Below are 13,074 nucleotides of genomic sequence, written 5' to 3' on the forward strand. Positions count from 1 at the left end.
ATACTGGATAACCTTACATTATATAAATCTTTATAGCAGTTCCTGGTTATTTTCTTGGAGTATTAAAAATTCAAGATCCTCGAAATATTTATTTCCTAATTGCTTCCAGTAACATTATTTCATTTTCATTTTTACCATACATGAGGATATTTTAATGCTTTCTCAGCTCCATTATTTACTATCTAGGAGACCTCTTATATTTCAATTTTCTCACCTTAAAATAAGGAAAATAACACCACCTAACTCAAGGGTATTTTATGTAGGTTAAAATGGTTGTTAAATGCAGAGTTTTTAGAAAAGTCCTTGGCACTCCTGGACAACCGATGGGTCAAAGACGAAATTAAAAGGGAAATCAGAAAATATCTGGAGACAAACAAAAATACAAACACAACATACCAAAACTTACGAGACGCAGCAAAAGCAGTTCTTGGAGTCTTATAGTGATTAATGCCTACATTAAGAAAAAAGAAAGATTCCACATAAACAACCTTAATATACACTTCAAGGAATTAAAGAAAGAATAAACTAAGCCCAAAGTTAGCAGAAGGAAGGAAGTAATAAAGTTCAGAGCAGAAATAAATGAAATAGAGACTAGGAGACAATAGAAAAAAAAGTCCATGAAATTAAGAGTTGGTTTTTGAAAAGATAAAGAAAATTGACAAATCTGTAGCTGGACTAACTATGAAAAAAAAGGAGAAGACTCAAATACACAAAATCATGGCGTGCCTTGGTAGCTCAGTCGGTTAAGCGTCCTACTTCAGCTCAGGTCATGATCTGATGGCTCCTGAGTTCAAGCTCCACATCAGGCTTTGTGCTGACAGCTCAGAGCCTGGAGCCTGCTTCGGATTCTGTGTCTCTGTCTCTCTCTGACCTTCCCCAGCCTGAGTGCATGCTCTCTCTCTCTCAAAAATAAACATTAAAAAATTTATCAAATAAACATTAAAAAATTTTTCAAATAAACAAAATCGTAACTGAACGAGGAGACATCACAATTAACATCAGAAATACAAAGGTTCATAAGCAGCTACTATGAACAATTATATATCAACGAATTAGATAACCTATTAAAAAGTGGATAAATTCCTAGAAATATACAACCTACCATGACATTGTTATGAAAAAATAGAAAATACGAACAGACCGATAATGAGTAAGGAGATCAAGTCAGTAATCAAAAACCTCTCAACAAAGAAAAGCCCAGGACCAGATGGTTTCACTGGTGATTTCTATCAAACATTTAAAGAAGAATTAAAGCCAGTCCTTCTCAAACTCTTCCAAAATATTGAAGAGTAAAGAACACTCTCAAACTCATTTTATGAGGCCAGCATTACTTTGATACCAAAGCCAAATAAAGAGACTACAAGAAAACTACAGGCCAATCCCCAATGAATACAGATGCAAAACTCAGAATACTAGCAAACCAAATTCAACTGCACTTTAAAAGGATCATATACCAGGGCGCCTGGGTGGCTCAGTCAGTTAAGCTTCCGACTTCGGCTCAGGTCATGATCTCACGGTCTGTGAGTTTGGGCCCTGCATCGGGCTCTGTGCTGACACCTCAGAGCCTGGAGCCTGTTTCGAATTCTGTGTCTCCCCCTTTCTCCCTGCCCCTCCCCTGCTCATACTCTGTCTCTTTTGCTCTCAAAAATAAATAAAACATAAAAAAATTTTTTCAAAGGATCATATACCATGATCAATGGGATTTAACCCTGAGATGCATGGATGGTTTGAACTACCCAAATCAACAAATGCGATACACCACATTCACAAAATGAAAGACAGACAACATATGACCATCTTAACAGATGCAGAAAAAGCATGTGACAAAATTCAACATGCTTTCATGATAAAGCTTTCAAAAATTGGATACAGAAGAAATATACCTCAACATATTAAGGGCCATATAGTATTAGCTTTATTTACATAAAGCCCACAATTATTATCAATACTGAAGAGTAAAAAGCTAAATGCTTTCCTCTAAGATTATGAACAACACAAGAGTGCCCACTCTTATGATTTATATTCAACATAGTATAGGAAGTCCTGGCCAGAGCAATTAAGAAAAAAAAAAAAGTAAAGAAGTAAAGCTGTATCTATATGAAGATGACATATTATAACTAGAAAACCCTAAAGATTATCCAAACACACTGTTATAACTTACAAATTCAGTAAAGCTGCAGACCATAAAATCAATATAAAAAAAAATCAGTTGTATTTCTATATAGAAACAACAAACCAGCTGAAAAAGAAATAAAGAAAACAATCCAATTTCCAATAGCATCAAAGCCAAAAAATACCTAGGAATAAATTTAGCCAAGGAGGTGAAAGATCTGTACAATGAAAACCATAAGACACTGATGAGAGAAACTGAAGAAGTTCCACAAATAATGGAACTATATAGATTCAATGCAATCCCTATCAAAATTCTAATGGCATTTTTCACAGAAATAGAAAAAACAACCTTAAAATTTGTATGAAGCCACAAAAGACCCCAACAGCCAAAGCAATCTTGAGGAAGAACAAAGATGGAAGCATCACACTTCCTGATTTTAAACACTATGAAGCAATAATAATTAAAACATGTATAATACTGGCATAAAAATAAACACATAGGTCAATGGAACAGAAGTAAGAGCCAAATAAACCAATGCATATATGGTCAATTAATATTTGACAAGGGAGCCAAGAATCCTCAGTGGGGAAAAGATAGTCCTTTCAATGAAGAGTGATGGGAAAACTGGATATTCACATGCAAAATAGTAAAATTGGACCCCCAACTTACAGCACTCACAAAACTAACTCAAAATGTATTAAAGACTTAAATTTAAAAACTAAAACCATAGTAGCACCTGGGTGGCTCAGTTGGTTAAGCATCTGACTTTGGCTCAGGTTGTGATCTCACAGTTCATGAGTTCGAGTCCTGCTTTGGGTGAGCAGTACCCTGCTTCCAGTGAACACAAGCCCCACTTTCAGTGAGCCCCGCTTCTCTCTCTCTCTCCCCCCCCCTCTTTGTGTCTCTCTGCCACTTATGGGATTCTTCTCTCCGCCCTCATTCACTTGTACCCTCTCTCTCTAAAAAAAAAAAAAAAAAAAAAAAAGCAACTAAAACCATAAAACTTCTAGAAGAAAACACAGGAAAAAAAATCTCCTCAATGTTGGTCTTGGCAATGATTTTATGGATAAGACACCATGAGCACAAGTAATAAAGCATCAAACTAAAATTCTCCTGCATAGAAAAAAAAATCAACAAAATCAAGAGACAACGTATGGAATAGAAAAAAAAATTGCAAACATTTATATGATAAGGGTTTACTATCCAAAATATATAAGGAACTCACACAACTCCACAGCAACTAAACTAGTAACCCAATAGCAAAAACTCCTAAAAATCCAATTAAGAAATAGGCAGAGGAATGAATAGACATTTTTCTAAGGACAATGTACAAATGACCAATGAGTACATGAAAAGATGCTCAGCATCACAAATCTTTAGGGAAAAGCAAATGAAAACCATAATGAGATATCACTTCACACTTGTTAGAATGGCTATTATCAAAATACAAGAGATAACAAGTGCTGGTGAGGATGAGGAGAAAAGGGAAACCTGTGCACTGTTGGTGGGATTGGAAACTGGCACAGCCCCTATGAGAATCAGTATGGAAGTTCCTCCAAAAAATTAAAAATAGAATTATCATATGATCCAGCAATCTTACTCCTAGGTATATATCCCCCAAAATGCAATCACTATTTTGAAGAGACATCTGCACTCCTACGTTCACTGTAGCATTTATTTCACAACAGTCAAGACACAGATACAACTTAAGGGGTCATCGGGGGGTAAATGGGTAAAGAAGCTATAGTAAACATATACAATGAAATTTTACATCTTGCTATTTATGACAACATGGATGAATCCTGAGGGGTTATGCTATGTAAAATAAGTCAGACAGAAAAAGACAAATACTGTATAATCTCACTTATATTTGAAATATAAAAAAGCTGAACTCATAGAAACAGAGCAGAATGGTGGTTGCTAGGGGCTGGGGGTTGGAAAAATGGGAAATGTTGGTCAAAGGGTACAAACTTCCAGTTATAAGATAAATAAGTCCTGGGAATGTAATGTACAGCGTGGTGACTACATTAACACCACTGTAGTATATACTTAAAAATTGCTAAGAAAGTAGATCTTAAATGTGCTCACAACAAAAAAAAACAGTAATGCAAGTGATGGGTGTGTTACTGTGGTGACCATTTCACAATATATGTATCAAATTATTACACCGTATACCTTAAATGTTTACAACGTTATATAAGTTAATTACATCTCAAGAAAGCTGGTAGGGGGGAGGGCGGCGACTGTTAGTCTCTGTCACACACTAAGTGCACAGTAAATATTACTACCATTATAATTTCTCACAAACTGTTAAGAGAGAATTGATAGTACTCTTTGACTCATTTTAAAGTGGGAAAAATGATATGGAAGCATTGCTCTCTCTTCAGAGAGCAAAGAAGATACTGACCCACATCTTTTCCAAGTTTAATATATGTGGGATGTATGAATATACACACACCCCCCCACTAGGGACTAGCCAGTTATCAGTTAAGGCAAGGAGATGGAAGGTTTAAGTTTGGAAAAGAGGATGAAAATAACTATTTATAAGGAAGTCGGCAAAGTCACAGAGGCAGAACCTCTCTGGAGCACAGTGGAAGGATTTGGGAAAGATAGAGAAATGGGTCAAATGAGGAGCTGTTCCAAGTAGTATAAAGATGTGAGTTGAGAAGATAATAGAAAACAAAGGCAGCTTGTACTTCTGCCAGCTGACTCAGAAAAACAGTGAGATGAAACATAATGGAATTATTTCTAGGTTTTTGAAAAGAATATGTGCATTCTCTTTGGTTTATGTTATGATCTGAAAGGTGTCAAGAGATGATGTTATGGCATGCAGAAGTAAATACCCTTTCAAACTTTACCACATACTGTCCTACAGCTACTAATTACCTGCATTGGAGGAATAATAATCTCAACTCTGACTTCCAGTTAAGTTGTTTCCTTCACTGTAACATGTTCACATTCTCTCCTAAATTTTATTCCTGGATTTGTAACTAATTACTTGGAATAAATAGTCATTTGAATATAGTTTTATTTTTCTAATTGTATTTACTGTTTGCTATAAAGCAGCTGATCTGGGGACGCCTGGGTGGCCCAGTCGGTTAAGTGTCAGACTTTGGCTCAGGTCATGCTCTCACGGCTCGTGAGGGCCCTGTGTCGGGCTCTGTGCTGACAGCTCAAAGCCTGGAGCCCGCTTTGGACTTTGTGTCTCCCTCCCTTTCTCCGTCCCTCCCTCCCTCACTCATGCTCTGTTTCTGTCTCTCAAAAATAAATAAACATTAAAAAATGTATTAAAAAAAGCTGATTTGCTATTTTCCTGCCCAATCTTAGTCATCACATAATTTTTTTATCTTGGCATTTTACCACACATAGGAGTGTTCTGGCATCTCAAACCTGGGCATTTCAGCATGTACCTTCTCTTCCTGAACATTTTAAAAATACAAAATAAAACTAGAATCAGGGTGTGTAGGTGGCTCAGTTAGTTAAGTGTTGGATTCGTGGTTTCGGGTCAGGTCATAATCCCAAGTTTGTGAGTTCCAGCCCCACATCAGGCTCTGCACTGACAGTGAGGATGCTGCTGGGGATTCTCTCTCTCCCTCCCACTCTGTTCCTCCCATGTTCTCTCTTTCTCAAAATAACTTTATTTTTCAAAAAACACACTTAATCAAAAATACACTTAAACAAAAACTAGTACCAACATTATTCTCTATGGTTAATAGTTTTCAATTTAGAAAAACCTACTAATTTTAAGAATCTTAAGCTGGGAAAGATATTAAAAGCCAAATAATTCATCTTTCGTTTTGTAGATGAGCAAATTCACCTGAAAAAGAAACCTGTCTATGTTATTAACAAAATTAACAGCACAGCTATGATTAGATTTTAAATTTCTAGATTTTTTTTAAGTTTATTTATTTATTTTGAGAGAGAGAGTGCAAGTGAGCAGGGTAGGGGCAAAGAGAGGGCAGGGGGCAATCCCAAGCAGGCTCTGCACTGCCAGTGTGGAGCCCGACTTGGGGCTTGAAGTCACAAACGGTGAAATCATGAGCTGAGCCGAAATCAAGAGTTGGACTCTTAACTAACTGAGCCACCTAGGTGGCCCTAGGTTTCCAGATTTGTAATCTACTGTTCTATACTTAATCTGTTACTATTTTAAAAATCCATTTTGTATTCTTGAGTCTCCCCAATCTCACAATACCCTAAAAAACATTCAGTGGTTATTTTGAAGTTCCCCAATTCCCAAGTGACTACCTCCATCAACAAATACTTTCAGATTATGTATTATGATCAAAATATAGGTGGTAAAAGAGATATAAAAGAAGTAAAATACCTTCACTAACCCAAAAGCTTACAAGATAATCAGGAAGCAAAGATATATGCCAAAAAGTTTAAAAAATTAAAAATGAACATATGGATGGCTAAGGTTTAAAAATAGGATAGGAAGGCTGGGTGGCTCAGTCAGTTAAGCATCAACTTCGGCTTCGGTCATGATTTCATGGTTCGTGGGTTTGAGCCCTGCAATGGGCCCTGTGCTGACAGCTCAGGGCCTGGAGCCTGCTTTGGATTCTTTGTCCCCCTCTCTCTGTGGTTCCTTCTCTGCCCATGCTCTGTCTTTCTGTCTCTTAAAAATAAATAAATGTTAAAAAATTTTTAATAAAATAATAAATAAAAGTAGGATAAAATAAATTATTAGGTATGCAGAGAGAATATAATCAAAACAATCTACAAAGGTTAGGAAGACAATACTGATACAGACTATATTAACTGCTAGCCCCATGTAGCTAAATTAAAATTAAATGAATAATTTAAAAATCAGTTTTTTTCAGTCACACTAGCCACATTTCAAGTACTCAAAGGCCACATATGGCTTGTGGCTGCCACATCTGACAACACAGTTATAGAACCTTCCACCATTACTGCAGAAAGTTCTACTGGATGGCACTGAGGCCCAAGATGGATAAAATGGCAAGGAGACAAGATACATTAGGTCAGGTGTAAGGGAAGAAAAATAAGGAAACTTGCAATAAAAGATAAACAAAAATGAAGTCAAATTGAAGATTGTGAACTTTGATATTCAAAATTTTTTTTTTTCAACGTTTATTTATTTTTGGGACAGAGAGAGACAGAGCATGAACGGGGGAGGGGCAGAGAGAGAGGGAGACACAGAATCGGAAACAGGCTCCAGGCTCTGAGCCATCAGCCCAGAGCCTGACGCGGGGCTCAAACTCACGGACCGCGAGATCGTGACCTGGCTGAAGTCGGACGCTTAACCAACTGCGCCAACCAGGCGCCCCTGAACTTTGATATTCAATGAAGAACACATGATTCTTCTTAAGGAGTAAAAAGATCACAAACATTTGATTTTTGAGAATTTTAAAGAGATTTTACTGTTTCCTATGGACTAAATGTGGAATGACAAGGCAGTAAACTGCTGCATCACACATGTGGTATAAATATATACTTATGTACGCATAGCTTTAGTAAATAATGTTAATTTATAGCCCCACCATGAATTTATGATAATCCCAGTTGTTTGACATCCTTGCTAACACCTGGTATACACTAGTAACTTGATGACTCAAGCAAGACTAACCACATTTTATTCTAAAGTTTCATCTAATCAAAATTTTTAATTTCTAAAGGCCATTAAATAATAATTATAATGAAATACTAAATAAATTATTCTTGACTTAATCTTTTCTGGAAGTAAACAATCAGTAGATAAGGAAACAGTATTCCCTACATTCTGTAATGTAAGATTTCTATAAAAAAGTCAAGAATTCTATGGTTGGTCTAACTAATAACAGGATCAACAAAATGTACAGCTACCCTAAGTCATTTATTATACAAATTTAATTTAAAAATAGGGATTTAAAAATATTAAATTTAATTTATAGACCTACATTAAGTCACAGTATTAATCACAATTTTGAGTCAAGAACTTGTGAAACTTATAAAATAACCTCTTTTCAACCATGTTCAATTCTTAGTTACTTCTTCACTTCTCTGTTTGCTCTCATGACCGGTGAAAGAAAATACAAATATAAATATTATTAACATTTTAGCCCTACTGGGGACATGGAAATGCTATGCTAAATCAAATCAGTGAGAATAATCAATCTACATCTTATTTGAGTCTCACAATCATCCCTCTGCAAGTATTTATTATTATCATTACTATTATTTTCAGGTCTTTTTTGTCATATTTTTAGGAAAAAATATATAAACTTTATTGAGGTATAAATGAAGCATGATATACTACATGTAATAAGCAGAATTCTAGAATGGCCCTCAAATCTCCTGCCCCTAGTGCTACTTCTATGATTCTATTACATTGTGTGTTAAGAGAGATTTTGAAGATGTAATTATAGCTGTTAATCAGCTAACTTAATATAGGGAGATTATATGTGTGGGCTTAATCTAATCACATGAGCTCTTTAAAAGCAGCATATTTTCCACTGATAGCAGAAGAGGAAGAGATTCAAAGCATGAGGGAGATTCACCAGGCCATGGCTGGCTTGAAGATGGAAGGGGCCACTTGAAAAGGACCTGAGTGTGGCCTCTAGAAGCCAAGAGCAACCTCTGGCTAACAGCCAGGAATAAAACAGGAACCTCAATTCCAAAACTGCAGGAAATGGGTTCTGACAACTTGAATGAGCCTGTAAGCTGATTCTTCCCCAAAGCATCCGGAAAGGAATGTAACTCAGTTGACACCTTGATTTTGGCCTTGTGAGACCCTAAGCAGAAAAACAGACAAGCCCACCCAGATTTCTGACATACAAAACTGTTAGATAATTAATAGGAATTGTTTTAATCTGTTAAATTTGTGGTTAACTCATTAAGCAGCAACAGAAAACTCATACACTGTACATACTTAAAGTGTTTGGCCACTATAGATTTGTTTGCTTGTTGTAGAATTCTACATAAATGGAATCATAAAGTATTTACTTTTTCTTTTTGCCTGCCTTCTTCCCATTCAGCGTAATGATTTTGAGATTCATCAGTGCTGTTCCACGTATCAATAATTCATTCATTTTACTGACTAGTATTTCACTGTATGGATGCATCATAGTTTGTTTATTCATCTGTTGACGGACATTTGGATTATTTTCAGTTTTGAGTTATTGCAAATAGTTACAATGAACACTTTGTATAAGTTTGTGTGTGGACATATATGTTGTTTTTCTTGGGTAATATACATATGTTTGTTTTAAAGACCTGGGGGGAATGAGAGATGGGAGAAGAGTTAAGGGTACTTAAGCAGTGAAAAATGAGAGGGATTATTCTGACTTTCAAAAGTAAATTTCAGGAGAAGCTGTGACATCTCTTGTATCTGAAGAAGTGTCCAAGAAGTGGAGTCTACAAACTTTTTGATAGGCAGGAAGATGAGTTGATAGGCAAAGACTTTAAATCCCTTCTTTAAAATTCTACTGTTTTCAACACATTTTTCAATGGTTTTTGTTGCCTATATGCCTAATAAAATACAGTATCATACACATTACATTTAACATTATAAACATGTCTGAATTCCAGATTTCTTATTTACTATGATGAGTAATGTCATTTAACTTTCTATGAACAGACTATACGACAGCAAGAGCCACAGCACAGCCTTAACCTAACCTCAATGGAAGGACCACATTTCAGCAAGAACCTAGCCTATATGGGAAGTCTTCAACTAATATTTTATACACATAAGCAAATAAAGAAAGGGGGTCCAAAACCAAGCATATAATGACAGGATTTGGTTACGACCAACTGAGCTTACTAAATTCAAAGTTCACTATTAGGCAATTTTTATTTATTTATTTATTTTTAAATTTACATCCAAATTGTTAGGCAATTTTTAAAGAATACAAATGAGTGATGAAATTCAGAATTCTATCTGTGTCACTGACCTATCTGAAGTGATTATTGGGAACTTGAGCACATTTAAGAAAACTAATTCAAAGTGTTTTTAACGAGTAAAGGTAATGTCAACACATAAAGAATGACTAGATATGAAAAAAGATTTCTATTTGGGTGGACATAAATTATACTTCACATCTCCTATTTTTTCCATGATTACTCTTCTGTGAGAGCCCACTCTGACATAATCACATTTCACTTTTTCATTGTACAGTATTCTCAAGACAAGTAAGATATAAACTAAAATATGCAAGGCAGACAGCATATTTCTTGCTTCAAAAGTCATAAAAAGAAGCACAGGGAATACTCCCTAACTCTAGGAAGCTAGCATTACACTAAAACAAAAAGCGGATGACATTTCAAGAAAACTACAGACCAGTATCTCTCATGAATACAAATGCAAAACTCAGTAAAATTAGCAAAGTGAATTAAAAAATGTATTAAAAATTATATACCACAGTCAAGTGGGATTCATTCCAGTTATGGAAGGCTGATTCAATATTTAAAAATCAATTAATATAATCCATCACATGTATAGCCTAAAGAAGAAAAATCTCATTATCACATCAGTAGATGCAGATAAAACATTTGACAAAATCTAACACCCATTCATGATAAAACTTCTCAGCAAACAGAGGATACAGAGGATAATTGCTCAACTTGATAAAGAACATCTACAAAAAACCTACAGCTCATATCATACTTAATGGTGAGAAACTAGCTTTCCCGCCAAGATCAAGGACAAAGGAAGAGCTGACCCCTAATCACATTATACTGAAGTTTTAGCTAATGCAATAAGAAAAGAAAAATTATACAGATTGAGAAGGAAGAAATAAAACTGTCTTTATTCGCAGATGACATGATTATATACATAGAAGATACAGAAGAATCAGGAAAAAAAAATCCACAACTCCTAGAACTATTGGGCAATTATAGCAAGGTTGCAGCATGTAAGGTTAATATACAAAACTCAACTGTTTTTCTACATAGCAACAATAAACAATTAAAATTTGAAATTAAAAGCACACTTACATAAGCACCCCAAAACTCAAAATACTTAGGTATAAATCTAATGAAATACATACAAGATCTGTAGGAGGAAAACTACAAAACTCTGATTAAAAAAAAAAAAGTCAAAGACAGGCATCTGTGTGGCTCATTCGGTTACGATCTCTCTTTTTAATTTTTTTTAATGTTTCTATTTATTTTTAAGAGACAGAGAATGAATGGGGGAAGGGTAGAGAGAGAGGGAGACACAGAATCTGAAGCAGGCTCCAGGCTCTGAGCTGTCAGCACAGAGCACAACGTAGGGCTATAACTCATGACTGCAAGATCATGACCTGAGCCCAAGTTGGACACTTAATCAACTGAGCCACCCAGGCGCCCCTAAGCATCTGACTCTTAATTTCTGCTCAGGTCATGATCTCACCGCTCGGGAGGTGGAGCCCCACACTGGGTTCTGCATTAACAGCCTGGAGCCTGCTTGGGATTCTCTCTCTGCCCCTCCCCATTCATGTGCACGCTCACTTGCTCTCTCTCTCTCTCTCTCAAAAAAATAAATAAACATTTTTTTAAAAATCAAAGGAAAACTAAGTAAGTGGAGAGAAATTTTATGTTCATGGATAGGAAGACTCAATACTGTCAAATGTCAGCTCTTCCCAACTTGAGCTATAGACTCAATGCAATCCTAATTAAAATCTTAGCAAGTTATTTTGTGGCTATTTACAAACTGATTAGAAAGCTTTCACAGAAAGGCAAAAAACCAGAACAGTCATTGCAATATTGAAGAAGAACAAAGTTATTAGAGGACTGATACTATCTGACTTCAAAATTTACTATAAAACTACAGTCATCAAAACTGTAGTATTGATGAAAGAACAGACAAATAGATCAATGGAACAGATAAATACAGAAACCAGAAAGACTCTCACGTAAATATATGATCTTTGACAAAGGAGTAGAAGCAATACAATGGAGCAAAGATAGTCTTTTCACCAATTGTCACTGGAACAACTGAACATTCACATGCTACAAAAACTAGTATAATAATTAAGTCTAATCTAGACACAGACCTTACACCCTTCACAAAAATTAACTCAAAATGGATCACAGACCTAAATGTAAAATGCAAAACCATACAACTCCTAGAAGATAGCACAGAAAGAAATCTAGATGCCTGTGAGTTTGGCAATAGCTTTTTAGATATAACACCAGATCCATAAAAAAAATAAGCTAGACTTTACAAAAATTAAAAACTTCTGCTCTGTGAAAGACACTGTCAAGAGAATGAGAAGACAAGCCATAGACTGGGAGAGAATATTCACAGAAGACTGAAAAAGGACTGTTACCCAAAATATATAGAGAACTCTTAAAACTCAACAGTAAGAAAACTAACAACCTAGTTAGAAACCAGACAAAAGACCTAAACAGAGAGTTTGCCAAAAAAAGATACAGATGGCAAATTAACATATACAAAGATGCTCAACATAAGTCATTAGAGAACTGCAAATTAAAATGATACACTACTACATACCTATTAGAATGGCCACAATCTGAAACACTGACAATACCAACCAAATGCTGATGAGAATGTGGAGCAAGAGGAAATCACACTGCCGGTGAGGATACGTACCGGTACGGCCGCTCTGGGTCAAAGTTTGGCAATTTCTTACAAAACTAAACAAAGTCTTACCATATAATCTAGCGGATCACACCCAATGAGTTGAAACCTTATGTCCGCACAAAAGCCTGCACATAGATGGTTTATAGCAGCTTTATTCATAATTGCAAAAGCTGGAAGCAACCAAGATGTCTTTCAACAGGTGAATGGATAAACAGGGTATGATATATCCAGACAACGGAATATTATCCAATGCTAAAAAGAAATGAGCTAACAAGCCATGAAAAGATATGGAGGAATCCTAAACGCATATTACTAAGAGAAAGAAACCAATCTGAATAGGCTATATACTGTATGATTCCAATGATATGACATTCTGAGAAAGGAAAAACTGGAGACAGTAAAAAATCAGTGGTTATCAGGGGTTAGGGAGGAGGGA

The 13,074-nt window shown here is 35.7% G+C and overlaps 1 protein-coding gene across 6 annotated transcripts in view; it reads right to left on the reverse strand.

Moving 5' to 3' along the window:
- The window catches only part of WASF1 (WASP family member 1), a 71,447-nt gene that overhangs the window by 28,355 nt on the left and 30,018 nt on the right, over positions 1 to 13,074 (reverse strand). The window contains exon 1 of one of the 6 annotated variants that reach the window (XM_030316143.1): positions 6,142 to 6,155. The exons of 4 other annotated variants lie outside the window; for them this stretch is intronic. The gene's annotated coding sequence lies outside the window, so the exon portion shown is untranslated. Of the gene's footprint in view, positions 1 to 396; positions 428 to 6,141; positions 6,156 to 13,074 lie in introns of those variants that run through there. One more of the 6 variants, XM_030316144.1, reaches the window with a different exon arrangement.

This window comes from Lynx canadensis, chromosome B2, assembly GCF_007474595.2.
Source record: "Lynx canadensis isolate LIC74 chromosome B2, mLynCan4.pri.v2, whole genome shotgun sequence".
NCBI classification, from domain to species: domain Eukaryota; kingdom Metazoa; phylum Chordata; class Mammalia; order Carnivora; family Felidae; genus Lynx; species Lynx canadensis.